Consider the following 16,676-nt stretch of genomic DNA (forward strand, 5'->3'; position numbering starts at 1 on the left):
CAGACAAAGACCCATTGATCCTAATGCGTGCCTGCGGATGCGTGTGAAGAGACATTATGTGCGTCATCATCAACCGACCCACCCCCATCTGACGCAAAGCCACCTCCAGAAATCCCCAATCCACCCAATCAAATGCCTTCTCAGCATCCAGTGTCAAAAGCATACACGGGATGCTATTCTTTTTGAGATAGTGGATCAATGAGAAGATCTTGAGCGTATTATCACATGCTTCACGCTTTGGTACAAAACCCACTTGATCAGGATGGACCAGCGACCTCAAAAACACGCTCAGTCGGTTTGCTATCAGCTCAGCGAACATTTTAGCATCCGTAATTATGAGGGAGATTGGTCTATAGTTAGTACAGTGTTGCGGATCCCTACCCTCCTTTGGAATGACCGTAATATAGGCCTGTAAAAATGAAGATGGGAATTTAGCGTGCTCAGAAACTGAATCAAACGACTCTAACAATGGTGGCACCAGCTCCTCCACCAATGACTTATAAAAACCTGCTGTATACCCATCCGGCCCAGGACTCTCTCCAGCTGGCAGGGCATTAATAACCTGAGACGGCTCCTCTTTAGTAAAAGGCGCATCCAACGCCCTAGCGTTATCTCCAGACAGAGTAGGAAGGGCAGTATCCTGTATATAATCGGACAAAGAGAGCAACGGTTCTGGGGATGAAATGCCGTTAGATGGCGAGGGTAAATTGAATAACTTGGGATAATAAGCGCAAAAGGATGATGCTATGTCTTCCGTCTTATATGCCAATTCCCCCTCCCCATTTCTAATAGATGGTATAAAGGAGACAGCACCCCTATCCCTCATTGCCCTCGCCAATGCCTTGCCCGCCTTATTACCCCATTCATAATAATAACACGAACAAACCTGGCGCAATCTCGCCCCTCTCTTATCTAAGAGAAGCTGAATATCATGTCGCTTTCTAGTAAGCTCCAGAAGCGTGTGTTCCTGCAACGTCTGCTTGTGTTGAGATTCCAGGGTCTGTAACTGTGTGAGAAGAGTAGTAAGCCTAGCACCCTGCTCCCTTTTAATACGAGCACCATGCCTAATCAGAACTCCTCTAAGCACACACTTAAGAGCCTCCCATTTAACCGCTGGATCAGTCGTGTCCCTTGCATGATCCACCTGAAAATTCTCAGCTGACCTCTTCATCTCTGACATGCACAAGGAATCTTGCAATAAAGATTTGATGAGACGCCAGGTGAACTTCCTACGCCTTATTGGGGAAAAACGTAGCTCGCAGTACACCGGAGCATGATCCGACAAAAACACGTTACCTATAGAGAAATCAACCACAAAAGAAAGTAAACTATGATGGACCATGATATAATCTAATCTACTGTAAGAGTTATGTGCAAACGAGAAAAACCAGTAGTCCCTATCCTCTGAATGAAATAAACGCCACGCATCGCACAACTGCATATCCCTGAACCTCTTCCTCAACTTATTCAATTTATTATAAGCCAAGGATGTCTGGCCTGAAGAAGTGTCAATTACAGGGTTAATGGCCAAATTAAAATCTCCACATAAAATCGGAGTACCAGAAGAAAAAGCACCTAATTCTTCTAGCATTCTAAGGAAAAAAGCGACTTGGTGAGTATTAGGAGCATATACATTGGCAACCGTAACCATCCAATCCCCCACTTCACACTTAAGAAAAATATATCGTGCCATGAGGGAATCTATCACCTTACCCTGAAAGGATTTATGCAAAAATATGGAAAACCCTCTAGTCTTACCCGTCGGATTACTACAATGATAGCCTACCGGGTAGTACTTATATTTAATTATTGGCATATGATCAGAGTGGAAGCGGGTGTCCTGTAAACCGAGAATCTGGGTCTTACGTTTATGAAAGGAATATAAGGTCTGCGACCTCTTCTCTGGAACATTAAATCCCTTCACGTTCAGGGAAGCAAAAGTAAAATCAGCCATTATCCAAAAACGCGAATTAATCCAAAATTGGACCCGCAAAGAAACCAGATCTGAGCAGACCAGTCGGCGCGATGCTCAACCCACCACAACTAGCACCAATTCTCCACCTAGTGTGCCATGTATACATGTGAAACAAAAAGATAAGCATAACATAAATGAAAAAAAACAACCATAAAGACAGACAAAACATTCTGTCTACAATGGACTATTATATCATGCCTCTAAGCACTCGAATCACTAAGGAGAACTCAAGGATTCTCAGTGAAAACCTATGTGGGGAACACCGAAGACTGCTGTCAAACAGAAAAAATCCACTCAGAACAGTGAGAATCGTGTATGGGCCTACACTCATCAACCTATCAAACCACTTCAACCTGAAAAAAAAGAAAGGTTAGAAACATACATCCCAAGGGACAAACCATCAATACAATGAAAGCTTCTAGGTAGGGGAAGCAACCAAGTCCGTCAGGGGGCCTCAGGAACGCCGTCATCCCTGAAGAACTAAAAGTCCAACACCATACCCCTGCACTAGCAAAACGTCAAGTCCAAGTATCTCAGTCGGCAACACCCCCCCCCCCCCATCTCTATGGAAAGAAAACACAGTGATACAAAAAGACCCCTGTTGAAAAAATACGAGCATCACAAATGGGCTAAAAGGAAGGATACTTTAATTCTCTCCTCGACCCGGAGGAGACGCTCTTTGCCTCCAACATTGTCTCTGCGGCAGCGGAGATCTGGACCTGTCCCGCCGTCCAGATCTAAACCTCCTGATGTACGACGGTCCAGGCACAGGCGGACGATCAACTTGGAAGGACTCCCAATTCAGTAAAGATACAACATGCAGCCCCAGAGCCCGTAGAAAAGCAACGAAACAGTTTTGTCCTCCAATCGCACATGTAGCGCAAAGGGGAATCCCCAATGATAGGAAATACCACGTTGTTGCAAAATGGATAAAAGAGGACGCATCAAACCTCTCTGCCGAAGTGTTCTTCTCGCCAAATCTGGGAACAGAAGTAGCTTTGCACCGTCAAAATCGATCACATTCTGCAATCTCGCTTTCTGCATAATATCCTCCTTCAATCCGTAATAGTGAATCCGACAGATGATGTCACACGGCCTAGAAGAATCGGCGCTTTTAGGCCTCAAGGCCCTGTGTGCGCTATCAATCTCAATGTGGCTATCCACAGGTCGGCGTAGCAAGGTGTTGAAGATACCCGTCCGTGTAGGAATCAGATCTGGAGTACGCGTTGCTTCCAGCAAACCGCAAATTCGTATATTATTCCGGCGATTTCTGTTCTCCAAATCATCCAATTGCGACTGAAGTTGGACATGCTGTGAAGCGGACACCTTCTGCACCTCCTGTAGTAAGTGAATGGAAGCAGACAAAGACTCCTGCAGGGATTCCAGCTGCACGACTTTAGATTGCAGAGTAGAAACCTCCACTTTCACTACATGTAAGTCACGTCTCCACGCCAATTTCAAATCCTTGGCCAGAGTATCCATATCCCTTTTGGAGAGAAGAAGCGCCAATAGTGCCTGCAGTTCCGGGTGCCCTCTGAGAGTCTGAACAGCGATGTCTGGCGTCGGCAAATCCGCCATCTGATGTCCCTGAAAGGAAGGCAATGGAGACGACACCTCCACTGGAACTGCCCGAGATCTGTGAGGTAAGCACGTCACTGGGGGTACAAACCTATCATCTGAGGATGAGGACTCCATATCCAGCAGAGCAGCACCCAGTGGATTAGGGGACAGAGATGGAGCCTGCAAGAACATTCGCCTAGGCACCGAAGCAGAAGACAACCGCGACTCCTCTCCCAGCTCTTGCATCAGCACGTGGTCCGCCTCCACACCATCTCCCACCATGCTCTCCTCTCTCACCTTCTCCGCTCTCAGCACAGGGCGGCCGCCATCTTGCCTTGGCCTCGTGGAGTCTCCAGCATCCCCAGGTAATTGTCTCACCAGCTCTCCAAGCGCCTCCTCACTGGCCTTGTCTGTCGGGATCCCATCCAGCCACTCTCCAGTCCCAGGCGACCCGTTCTGCCCCTCCAGACGAGCATTCCATGCAGGCTTCTACACAGCACACACTGCCGGGGAGTGGCGTAATGGCGTCACTGGTCTGTCCGACCCTGGATCGCTCTCCCCCAGGTCGCCGAGTGGCTGAAAAAATTTAGAGATAGGGGCATCCGAACCCCCTGCCATCTGGGACACTCTAGGAGTCTTTTTGGTGCGGGTCTTCCCCATTTTGCTGCGGGTTTGTCCCTGGGAAGTTGAGGCTTAAGCGGAGCTCCCCTCACCCACGTCTGTTCTCCAGAGTGCCCAGCCATGACCCGTTCATGTTTCTTTTCAACAAGTTTTATTGAGTTTTTTCAACAAAGTAAGGAAATATATTGCATAAACATACACAAAAAAAAAAAAAAAGGGGGGAGATACACAATATATAATATATCGCAACTGATACAGAAATGTACTAGGCAGTATATCAAACAGTCAGGACGGTGTTGATAAGAGCATGTAAAAAGAGGAAACAAAATTGAGAAGTGGAAAGAGGGAATGGAAAGAGGGGAACTAAAAGACAGGGAAAGGTAAAGGTGTGGTCGGCCAGAGATCTAGAGAAAAATCATTAGCAAATTGTCAAAAGGCGGTGATCATGGCACCAGGTAGGTGAGAGTAGGCGTAATTGATCCAGGGCAGCCAAAGCAACTCGAATCTGGCAATCCTATCCAATAAAATACTTGTGAGTTTTTCGTTTATAAATATTTGGTCCATTCTGGTTTTGACACCTGCAAAAATTACTGACTGCTTTTTCCAGGAGTGGGCAATAGTCATTTTGGCAGCCAATAGGATGTAAGAAAACAATTGAAATTGTGCATGCGTTAGATCAGAGGGTTTAAGGTGGAGGAGAGCTAACTTAGGATCTTTATGCAAAATTATACCAAACAGACTCTGAGCGAGACCAAAGACTCTGCTCCAGAATCTAACGAGTTTAGGGCAGGACCACCATATGTGGAACATGTCACCAGGCGCGGGGCATCCCCTAAAGCAGGAAGCAGGGTAAGAGGGAAATGCATGCGCAATTCGGCTGGGGACCAGGTACCACCGCATCATAACTTTATATGCGGATTCTAAGATATTCGTATTGATAGAGCAATGTGAAACTGTGCTCCAGATACTACGCCACTCAGCCAGTTCCAGCGTCATCCCCAAGTCCCGGTGCCATCGGTCCACATATGTATGAGGGGTAGGGGATGGATTGTTGAGGAGCCATTTGTATAAGAGGGATATAATCCCTCTCGAGGTTGGGCAGATACTACAGATTCTCTCGAACTGTGAGCAAGAATCAGATGTTTCCCTGTTGTTAAGAAGAGAAGTAATCCAGTTTTTAAGTTGTAGATATCTGAATATCTCGCCACTGGGGATCTGCTTAGAGGTCTGGAGTTCACAGAACGAGAGAATCCGAGAGTGAGTGGGCGTGAGGAGTTGGTGAACTCTAAGTATGTCATTCGACCACCACCATTTAAAGGCATAATAGTTGTCTGCGCCAGGAGAGAACAAAGGGTTGTGCCATATAGAAATAAGGGGAAGATGTGGAGAAATCAATCTACTGGAATATTTGATAGAGTCCCAGACCGTTAAAATGTGTGTAAGAGAAGGGGAGAGATGTGTAGGACGTAAGGATGGTGGCATCCAGGGCAGAGATTGTATCGGGGTGGGCGACACCTCCGGAACATCCAGGTACACCCATAGAGGCATATTTACCGAAACGTGTAATTTAGGCAAGACCCGTTCATGTTTCACGCTAAATAACCCATTAGATTAATTCTTCAGGTTATTATGGTCGTTTAGATACCTAATATGTGTAGGTTTTTTGTTTTTCTTTAGTGTAGGGGCAATAAAATATATTTAATGCAAAATATTGACACATTTTTATTTATTTTTTTTGTTACTTTTGTTTTAATCCCATAACTTTATTGATAACTTGATTTTTTACTTGGAATGTATTCGCATTAGCTCCTATATGCTAATACATCATACTGTGTCACTATGACACAGGCTGCTGTTAGGGCAGCACATTGTAGCGTCCACAGCGGCGGACCGTCGGGATTACTCCTCCTCCGACGGCCACAGCCATGGATCTGTGAGCCGTTGTTCCTGTGCCTTAGAAAGTTGGAGTCGTGTTGTGCCATCGGTCACGCCTGCTGTGTTACACCACGCCTAGTGTCTGCTGTCAAGGTCCCATCTGAGCCTAGCCGTTACTACTGTCTGAACTGCTACAGGTACCATTGTGCTTGGACTATATAGATATTGACTTTGTATACTGTTTGGCCAGCTGCTATCCCGCTACTGCGGTACGACCCAGTGGGTCCACATACCCACAGATTGTGACACACATGGTGTGCCCGAACAGCAGGCTTACTGAACAGACAGTCCTGGGGTCCTTTTGTAGGTCCCCATTGCTGACTCAAGAGGGATTCCCCAGTGTTTGATCACGTGACCGGGTTTCCGATGACCAGATCAAAGCGGGGAGTTCCCTTTGATCTTGCCTCGGTTATGGACTGCGGCGATCAAAGGGTTAAACAGCTAGGTCTGAATGTCTGACAACCCCAGCTGTATTTAGCAGACTTCTCTAAGATCAGGAGCTGTAAGAGGATGAGCGCTCATCAGCCTCTTCTACAGCGACGCCAATAGACGGCGCTGTAGACGAAGGACATACACCCCCTGCCGTCAAAAGACGGTGGGCGGTCGTTAAGGGGTTAACCATTTTATTGAATATTAAAAAAAAAACTTCATCAAAGTAGTCCTCGAATCCAACGTAGTCCAACAACCAAATATAATCAAAGAGTGAAAAAACAGAAAAGAGAATAGAGAAAGAATACATTTGAGAAAAAAGGGGGAGACAGAAGAAAAAAATAGGGGTGAAAAAATCAGAGAGAACCACTGGAAAGACAGGCACTCGGCTCAGAACAGATATAGAAAAAAATATCAAATTTATTAGCAAGATTAATTCAATGAGACAAGGTAGCATCAATTGCAGTCCCTTGTATAAATAGCAAAGTGAAACAACACAAAAAACAAACACGTACATGAATCACAAACCTAAAAGACGTCACATACCCGGCCGGGTAAAAAATTGATTAGCCCACATATAAGAGTGTATATTATGCCCAGAGCACAATGCATATAATTGTAGCCAAGGTTAAAACATAAAGTGTAGTCATGCAAGAATACTTTTTCAGAATTTGAGCACATATGACAAGTGCAAGTGTGGGACTAAGTGTAATCCCATGCAATGAAGGGAAAACAAGAGTGAATGAGCCAGCTGGTATATATCACGTAAGCACAGATGTCTGATCAGCTGTGGCTGTGTAATGTGTAGTCCAACAACCAAACCTATAAAAAAAAAAGCACAAACGCAAAAAAAAACACATTAGTAATACGTGATAGGCTTAAATACAGGGCCCATGTGTGATTCTGTCTATTGGACCCTGTATCTAAATCTACCCCAAGGTAGGCTTAGTTACAGGGCCCAGCAGACAGTAATCTTAAACCGTATAAGATTACTGTCTGCTAGAGCCTTGTATCTAAGCCTACCATGTGGTAGGTTTAGATACGGGGCCCAGCAGACAGGATCACACAGGAACAGACCGGATCACACCTTTCTGGACAATAGCTATATTTTCAGCTTTTCTAGGAGTATTGCCTTAAAGAGGATATGTCACTAGTTTTAGTACTGCCCTATCTCCTAGCTAATGGGCGCTGTCACACTGATAATGCTAGTGAAAATTGTGTCCCAAAACGTTTATTATTTTCAAAGTTATGACATTTTTTCTAAATATGTAAATGAGCCTATACTTGATGAATGGGTGTCAACACCAGCGATTCTCCAGAGGTAGAGCTACCTCACAGCCTCTGTCCTATCAGCATGAAGCTGCTTCACACACTGAGACTGAGGCTGGAGGGAGGGGGAACACTTCAAACAGCCATATCTCGGGCTTCGGACCACCCTAGAAGAGTGGTTTTGGAGTCATATGAAAGATGAGATTCTGATCTTTTCTCAGTTCTAGCTGTGAAACAACCGGAGTTATCACCGGTCGAAAACACTGTCGGGAATGGAAGCTATATAGTATATGATCACGCTGTGTTGCTGGACAGGGAAGGGGGAGAAGCTGCATGACGTTTGGACAGCGTCATACAGAAAACATTACACCACCCAGAGTAAAAAGAAAGAGGCACCAACTATTTGGCTATTAAAGCCAAATTAGCATATTTAGAAAAATGATGATAACTTTGCAAATAACAAAAGTTTTTTAAGAAAAATCACACTATATTTATCAGCGTCATAGCGCCTATTAGATTAGTTAGGAGATAGGGCATTAATAAACTAGTGACAGATCCTCTTTAAAGCAAGCCCCCAATCTGTTACAAGTAAAAAAACTAATTTCTATTACACAGACCTGATCACTTTAGAAGCATGCATGTAATATGTCATTCACAATCGTCTGTTTCATTTGTACCATTAATAATTATTGTGTATTCACACATTTACTCTTTTAATACAATGGCTACTTAGATTTTCACTTCTGTATTGATGTGTAACATCCTCCTTCACTCATGTCTGCAGGAGACAAAAAGTTCTACTGTGGGGTTCTTGTTTAGGTTTGGATCGTATACAGGGGCGTAGCTAAAGGCTCATGGGTCCCGATGCAAAAGTTCTTATTGTGCCCCCCCCCCCCGCAAACTTCTCATGGCCAACGGTCCGCAGCTTTCAGTTGCATCGCTGGGTCTCCTAAGTGACCCAACAATGCAGCACTAGCAGCCAGGGGGTCACTAAGGACTTAAAATATCAGGGGAAATAGCCCCAATACATATGTGTCCGCCGAAAAAAAATTGTGTGTGTGTATAGGAGACAGCATAGCATATCTATAGCACTACGACCCTATAAACTATGGATAGGATTAGATACATTGGCTCAGCAGACCGTATCACACATGATAGGATTAGATACAGTGGCCCAGCAGACAGTATCACACATGATGGGATTCGATACAGTAGCTTAGGAAACAGTATCACGCATGATAGGATTAGATACAGTGGCCCAGCAGACAGTAACACACATGATGGGATTAGATACAGTAGCTCAGCAGACACTACCACAAATCATAGGATTAGATATAGGACCCAGCAGACAGTATCACACATTATAGGATTAGATATAGGACCCAGCAGACAGTATCACACATTATAGGATTAGCTATAGGGCCCAGCTCGCTGACATTGCGGCTCCAGCGCTGGACCCAGGAAAGGTAAGAATAATCATTTTGCTTCTTTATGTGTTACTAATTATTTTTGTGTGTTTGTGTTTTTTTACAAGTTCGGTTGTTGGACTACTTCAATGACAGTGTTTTTTTATTCTCAATAAAATGGTTAATGGGGGTTGTTTTTTTATTTCAATAAAATATTTCTTCTATGTGCTTGTATTTTTTTAAACTTTATTATTACCGCCTTCGTAATGGCCGCTGGCTGATTGACAACCTCCATTACTAAGGCGGGGCTTAATGTTAGCAGGTACAGAGGCTAACACTAACCCCCATCATTACCCCGGTACCCACCGCCACCAGGGTACTGGGAAGAGCCAGGTATGAACCAGTACCCGACCATCTGTAGTGACGGTCAGGCACCGGGGCGGCCGCAGGCTGGTATTATAAGGCTGGGGAAGGCCAAAAACAGTGGCCCATCCCACCCTGGTAATGCTGCCTGCTGCTGCTGTGTTGTATCTGGCTGGTTATGAAAATTGGGGGGGACCCCACATCGTTCTTTCCAATTATTTTTTTTTAAATGACGTGTCCCTGTCCCCCCCCCATTTTTCATAACCAGCCAGATACAATAAAGCAGCAGCCTAGCATTACCAGGGTGGGTAGGGCCACTGTTCCAGGCCTTTCCCAGCCTGATAGTGCCAGCCTGCGGCCATCCCATTGCCCGACCATCTCTACAGATGGTCAAGTACTGGATCGTACCCGGCTCCTCCCAGCACCCCTGATGGCGGTGGGTATCGGGGTAATAATGGGGGTTAGTGTTAGCCTCTACACCGGATAACATTAAGACCCACCTTAGCAATGGACGCTGTCAATCAGCCGTTGGCCATTACTAAGGCGGTAGTAATATAGTTTAAAAAAAAACACAAAGACATAGAAAAAATATTTTATTGAAATAAAAAAACCCACACAACCCTCATTAACCATTTTATTGATTAATAAAAAAATCCATCATCAATGTAGTCCTGGAATCCGACGTAGTCCACCGACCGAACCTGTAAGAAAACGCACAAAAAACGATTAGTAACACGTGTTAGGCTTAGATACAGGGCCCATGTGTGATACTGTCTGTGGGACCCTGTATCTAAGCCTACCACATGGTAGGCTTGGATACAGGGTCCAGCAGACAGTAATCTTATACAGTATAAGATTACGGTGTGCGGGGGCCCTGTATCTAAACCTACTGTGTGGTAGGCTTAAATACAGGGCCCATCAGACAGGATCACAAAATGGGCCATGTATCTAAGCCTACCATGTGATTGGCTTAGATACAGGGTCCAGCAGGCAGCATTACACAATCTGTGATCCTTTCTCATGGGCCCTCTAAGCTTGCTACATCATAGGCTTAAAGGGGTTGTCCAGTCCCTAAACATTGATGGCCTATCCTCAGGATAGCCCATCAATAGCTGATAGGTCGGGGTCCGTCTCCCGGGACCCGCCAATCAGCTGCTTTGAAGGGGCCGCAGCACTCGTACGACAGCTGCTTCCCCTTCATTTCACTTACTCGCTCACACTGTGAATCGCCGACACGGATTCACAGTGTGAGCAAGTGACCGTAATGAAGGGGAAGCAGCTGTATTATGGGTGCTGTGGCCCCTTCAAAACAGCTGATTGGCTGGCTCCCGGGAGTCGGACCCCGCCAATCAGCTTCAGCAGACATGGATATGAATCTTACCCTCCACTTCCGCCGTGGCGGAAGTTCTGTCCTGACTCTATCCGGGATCACGATGTTGTTTGCGGCGCATAGCGTTGTGACGTCATGCGGAAACAGGAAGGTAAGTATTGTCAGTTACTATAGTAACAGGGTCCAGCGGCCCGAGTTACTATAGTAACTTTTTATTGATGTGGTGCGGGTGCTGCGGGCCCCCCTGGCTTCGGGGCCCGTTCGCAATTGCGACCGCTGCGAGCCCTATAGTTACGCCACTGATCGTATACTTGTTTGAGCAATATACTGTGATATGGGAACACCACAAAATGCAAGTATTTCGGCCCACACCCTTACTACCTGGAAATTCTCTAGAATGGCTTTAGATTAGGAGCAGGAGATGTGAAAACAAGGTGGCCTATAGCTAGAGCCACTGGTTATATCATGATGGTTGCATTCATATTAGAGGCAGAGCTCTTTAGCCCCTCTTAATTGGTAGTGCCACAGAGCACCCCTCCGTGTAGGTAGCGCCTTTGGGGTTCCCTCTAAGAGTGGAATCCCCAGCCAGAGCATTGCCGACGCTCTGACGGGATTCTGCTTCAGGAGAAGCCCCTGACATCACTGTCCATATATAAACAGTGTTGTCAGGGGCAACCCCAGGGCAATAGTCCCGGGCAAAGCGCTACTAGAACTCTGCCTGGGACTCCTGCTCTGCTCCTGACATCACTGTCCATATATGGATAGTGATGTCCGGAGCAGAGCTGAAGTCCTGGGCAGAGCGCTAGTAAAGGCTCTGGTCCGGTACTCCAGCTCTGGGAAAGCCCCTGACATCACTGTCCATATACAGCTAGTGATGTCTGGGGCAACCCCAGAGCCAAAGTCCCGGGCAGAGCGCTACTAGCACTCTGCCTGGGACACCTCTCTGCTTCTGACAACACTGTCCGTATATGGACAGTAATGTCAGGGGCTTTCCCAGAGAAGGAGTCCCGGAGCAGAGCCGCTTCTAGTGCTCTGCCTGGGATTCCTTCTCTCCTCTCCTCCTGACATCACTGTCAATATATGGACAGTGATGCCGTGACGACGGTAGCGTCCGCACCCGGCGGGGCCGAATTCCCCCCAAGGGTAGTGGGCCCCAGCGCTGGCCCGGGATAGCATGGTCTGTACTTAGTGCAATAGCCCTGTTAGGGGAGGGACGTAGGATAGTGTGGTCTTTACTTAAACACAATTATATATAAAGCCTCTTTGATAACAAGCACGTGATAATGCATTGACTGGTTATTGTGGTAATTTCCATCCTTTGTTAACCCATTGATAGAGCAAACTATTCATGACGATTCATTTGTGCTGTGTAATGTCCCTACTGGTCCAGTGGTTTATTTGTGCATGATGATCTGGTGTCCATCTTTTGAGATCAAGTGTTTTAACCTCAATACCTGATGGTCCCATGGTTTAGGGTTCTCCTGATTGTAATTCATTGGCCATCCTTGATGACTAATCTCACAGCAACCGAACAGCTTTGACATAAGGCTAAATACAATCTAATAGTTTTTTTTATTCATTTCAACGTATACCACATTTACATTTAGATCAAATAATCCTGCAATCAATTTATATTATAATGTACATGTGAGTTAAGACATTAATGTCTGGGTTTTAGCGCATTTTTCCATGAAGTATAATAAAAAATCCCTCAGGATTAAAGTTCTCTGTGATGTGCAAAGTAGCCATTGTAGAAGTGGGGATGTGATTTAAGGTTTTATCACAAAAATAAACAAAATATATTTATGTGCTAGATACAATGTACCCTAGAGAAATGAGAATAGAACTGGATGTAAATTATTTTATTTGTAAATAATGTTAGTGTTATTTTAATGTTTTTACGTAGTTTAATTTTACTGGCCAATCCGTGAGAGGAGACTTTTGCAGAATAAACGTTGCTTACGCAACTTTCCCAAAAAGTGGACGGAGCTTAGCTAAAGGTCTGTGGCCACCCGTGGCCTGACCATTTTAATATAATTTATGCCAGAAATTGGAGTAAACTATAGCACAAATTTATGCCAGCTCATAGCTGGCATAGATTGGACTTTCTGGCCCACGGATAGCCAGAGATGCACCTAATTTATGAAGAGCCGTGCGCATCTTACTCCAGCACGGTTTAGATTAAGATACGCCTATTAAACGCCAGTCTTATTAAATTCCCCCCTATGTCCCTTCTAATTTCCTGTACGCCTCATTTGCAGTAGCGTATTGAAATAAGGAGACGTGGACACGGAATGTGAACTGTTTTGTTCTGTTTTACGTATTTATATCTGAGTGTATTGTGCTTGTATTCATTTCTAAAGGGGTTGTCTGGGACTATTAAAAGTTTGTGTGCTAGCAGATAATGAAAAAGTAAGATACTTTAAATACGCTTACATTCAAATATGAGGCCATGGTCAATGCCATGTGATTGTATAAATTGACCATTTGTCTGTTTTAGGAGAAATATATGGTACCAATACAATAAAATATGCTGCGTGTTTGGAATAAAGATGTAAAAAGTATGACCATGTGAGTAGCTGCCTAAGTAATATGGACATGAAATATGCCCTAGTCAGGTCATCCTAACTGATGCTTACAGGATGGTTTAAAGCAAATTTAGTTTAGTTAATAAAATAGTTGTATTTTTGCAACTGGTAAATATAAAAAAAAAACATTTTTCAGACATTTTTCCCAAAGGCCATAAAACTATAAAAAATATATATAAAACTTTCTAAAATTCTTAACTGTTAAAATAATTTTCTTGTCCACCGATACAGCTCACCACCAGTTCTTGTCGGCCCTGTGTTGTCCAATAGTTGGATTACTATGGACGCAACATCACTAATGCCTAATGAGCACACAGGCCCGACAGAAAGCGGTAGTAAGCAGTAGCAGGGGACAAGAAAATAATTTTAACAGTAAGTATGTTTATGTTTAGAGAGTTTTCTTCCAATTTATTTTTTTTACATGTTTATCGCCTTTGTAGGAAATGTATATATCTCAGACAACCCCTTCAAGGAACAGAAATGTCAGGAACAAGACTGTTCTTGAAGATTAGGGACAGTTAGGAACTAATTTTATAACTGGTTTTGTCTGCTGTTTGGGCATTCCCTAAAACAAAATAATGATGTCTGAGAAGAGAAAAATATACACAGCGCCACATGGTGCAAGATAAACCTTGATAGGCAGAATGAGGGATAGTAGTGGTAAGTTGTTAGACTCACCGTAAGAGCTCGTACTGGCAGGTACAGCTTAGGGTTGAAGCCCGTTTTTGTAAACCGGTTGCAGCTTTCAGTATCCAGGTACCGGCATCAATAGTATTGAGCCGCAAGTAAACAAAAATTATATATTTTTTTGAAAAAATATAGATCTAAAAAACTGGATATTTGGAAAGCGCTACTCAATATGAAGAATAAGCAGAGTGATGCTGATGAGCAGGTTTATTGTACAACAAGGATGGGCAACGCGTTTCAACGCAGAACAAGTGTCTTCGTCAGGCCAAAATTAAGTAAAAAACAAGCAAGACATACATCTTAAATACACATGTGGGGGAGGGGATAAGAGGTAAAAACCTGCCAAACAGGAAACAATCAGGTACATAAATAAAAGCAGATGTGACTGACGTCATCAGGTAAACAGTCACAGTTGTCAAAAACATGAGGTACATAAAAAGGTATTAGGGACTGAATATTGAGGTACAGAGTGGGCGCACAATCATAAGATGCAGATCGAAGTGATAAAAACAAAGGATGTAAAAATATAAAAACCAGAGTGGAAATGAAGTTACGTTACATATTAACAGCATGATATGGAACATGATAAGGAAGTGCTTACCGATATTCAGACGGGTAAGGATGGACATGGAGGAGACAGTAAGCTCGGCACAGTCAGCGATAAGGCTGAAGCACAGTGAAAGTAGAAGAAACCGCCCGCTGGCATCAGCGTAGTCCAGGTAAACAGAAAAACTACGGTGGCCGTAAGGGGGAAAAAAGATAGCAAAAGCAAAGTGATGCCGGAGAGAAAGGAGATGCATATACAAGGAGACATGGAAAATGTAAGTGAGGAGAACAGTTTCTTTTGACAACGTTACTTGAAAAGAATATTAATTAACAGGAGGTAAGGAAATATGAAAAATTATATATTGTTAGTCGGCTAGGGAGGGAAATGGATGTGGAGGAAACGGAGATGTAAAAACAGAAGTATTCAGACTGGTAGGTTTGGTCAAATCTGTAGAAAGGTATTGGAAACATAAAATGTACGGGAATATATGAGTTTACGGACACAGTGAGAATTCATAGTGATACATGTATAACATGACAGGAGAGATGGTCATATAATTTGGACAAGGTTAATATTAATCAATCTAGTGCAGATTCAGAAATGTCATTAAGACCACCAGGTTTGCTACAGGACCGTTTTAAAATCCAAAAATTCTCCCTCTGTTTGAGCCTATTAAACCTGTCGTTATCAGTAACGGAGATAGATTCAATGGGAGTCACAAGAATATTACCAAAGTCGTTATTATGGACAGTTGAAAAATGTCGTGAAACACTATATTTTAAAAAACCAGTCTTCACATTAAACCTGTTCTTGTTAATCCTGCAACGTAGTTGTTGGGTCGTTCTCCCCACATATTGTAGGTTGCAGGGACATTTTAATAGGTAAATAACGTAGCTATTGCTGCAATTCATGAAAGTTTTGATAGGGAAAGACTCGTTTGTAACGGTGGAAGTAAAAGAAGAGCAGCCATGTGAGCTGCTACTACAGCACAAACATCTCAGCTGCTTATTCTTCATATTGAGTAGCGCTTTCCAAATATCCAGTTTTTTAGATATATATTTTTTCAAAAAAATATATCATTTTTAAAACAAAATAAAACAAACTGAAAAAGTTTATTTTCCTCTGGAAGCTTTTTTTGTTTACCTATTTAGTATCATTTCCATTCGATTTTCTAATCTGAGAAGTACGCAGATATTCCCTGTAGTGCCAGAGGTATTCTTGTGTCGTCATTGACATTGACACCGTTACCATGTGATGGCTGTATGAATCAGAGCTGCCCTAATAATTACATTCATTGCAATGATAGCAAGACGCATTTCCCCGTGGTGTGTGGGATCCACAGTTCTAATGCATATCGTATCAGTGTCACATTATTGAGTAAATACCTTTTCAGTAAGTCATACCTATTTCTTTGAGGTAAGCCCATGAATGACTTCAGTACCCATAAATATCTCTGTGCATATATAATGTAACAAATGAAGAACTTGCAGCTGTCCATATTTAACACACTGATCCTCCATCTCTGAGTGAAAAGGCGCTTGTTGGGATGAAGTTCAAATGTAGTAGAAATTCCTAACTCTTCTACAAACTTGAAATGCGTAGCAGTTCACGCTGTTTCGGTGAAAATCCTGCTTCTTATTTACCTATTCATTGCATAAAATAAAATGTCAATTTACGCTATGTATGAAAAGCATAATTCATGGCGTATAAGAGTAGGTGTATCACCAATCTGTTACAGTAAAGTAATCGCTTACCCTGGCAAAAAAATTCATAATGACTAAATGAATATAATGGTTTTAGCAAATAAATGTTGTTCATTCTATAATGAAAGTTATAAACATTTGCAATATATATTTCTATATCACATTTTTACTTTAGTTTTTTCCTCTCCACTTTCCAAAAGTCATAACGTTTTTATTTTTTCATCAATATTGCCGAGGGCTTGTTTTTTGCGGGACGAGTTGTA

At 43.4% G+C, this 16,676-nt stretch overlaps 1 protein-coding gene across 1 annotated transcript in view; it reads right to left on the minus strand.

Annotated features, from left to right (window-relative positions):
• HERC4 (HECT and RLD domain containing E3 ubiquitin protein ligase 4) overlaps window positions 1-16,133 on the minus strand; it is a 119,512-nt gene extending 103,379 nt beyond the window's left edge. The window contains exon 1 of the mRNA XM_075841428.1: window positions 16,114-16,133. The gene's annotated coding sequence lies outside the window, so the exon portion shown is untranslated. The remainder of the gene's footprint in view (window positions 1-16,113) is intronic.
• Window positions 16,134-16,676: the final 543 nt, after the last annotated feature.

This window comes from Rhinoderma darwinii, chromosome 11 (genome assembly GCF_050947455.1).
Source record: "Rhinoderma darwinii isolate aRhiDar2 chromosome 11, aRhiDar2.hap1, whole genome shotgun sequence".
In the NCBI taxonomy this organism is placed as follows: Eukaryota; Metazoa; Chordata; class Amphibia; order Anura; family Rhinodermatidae; genus Rhinoderma; species Rhinoderma darwinii.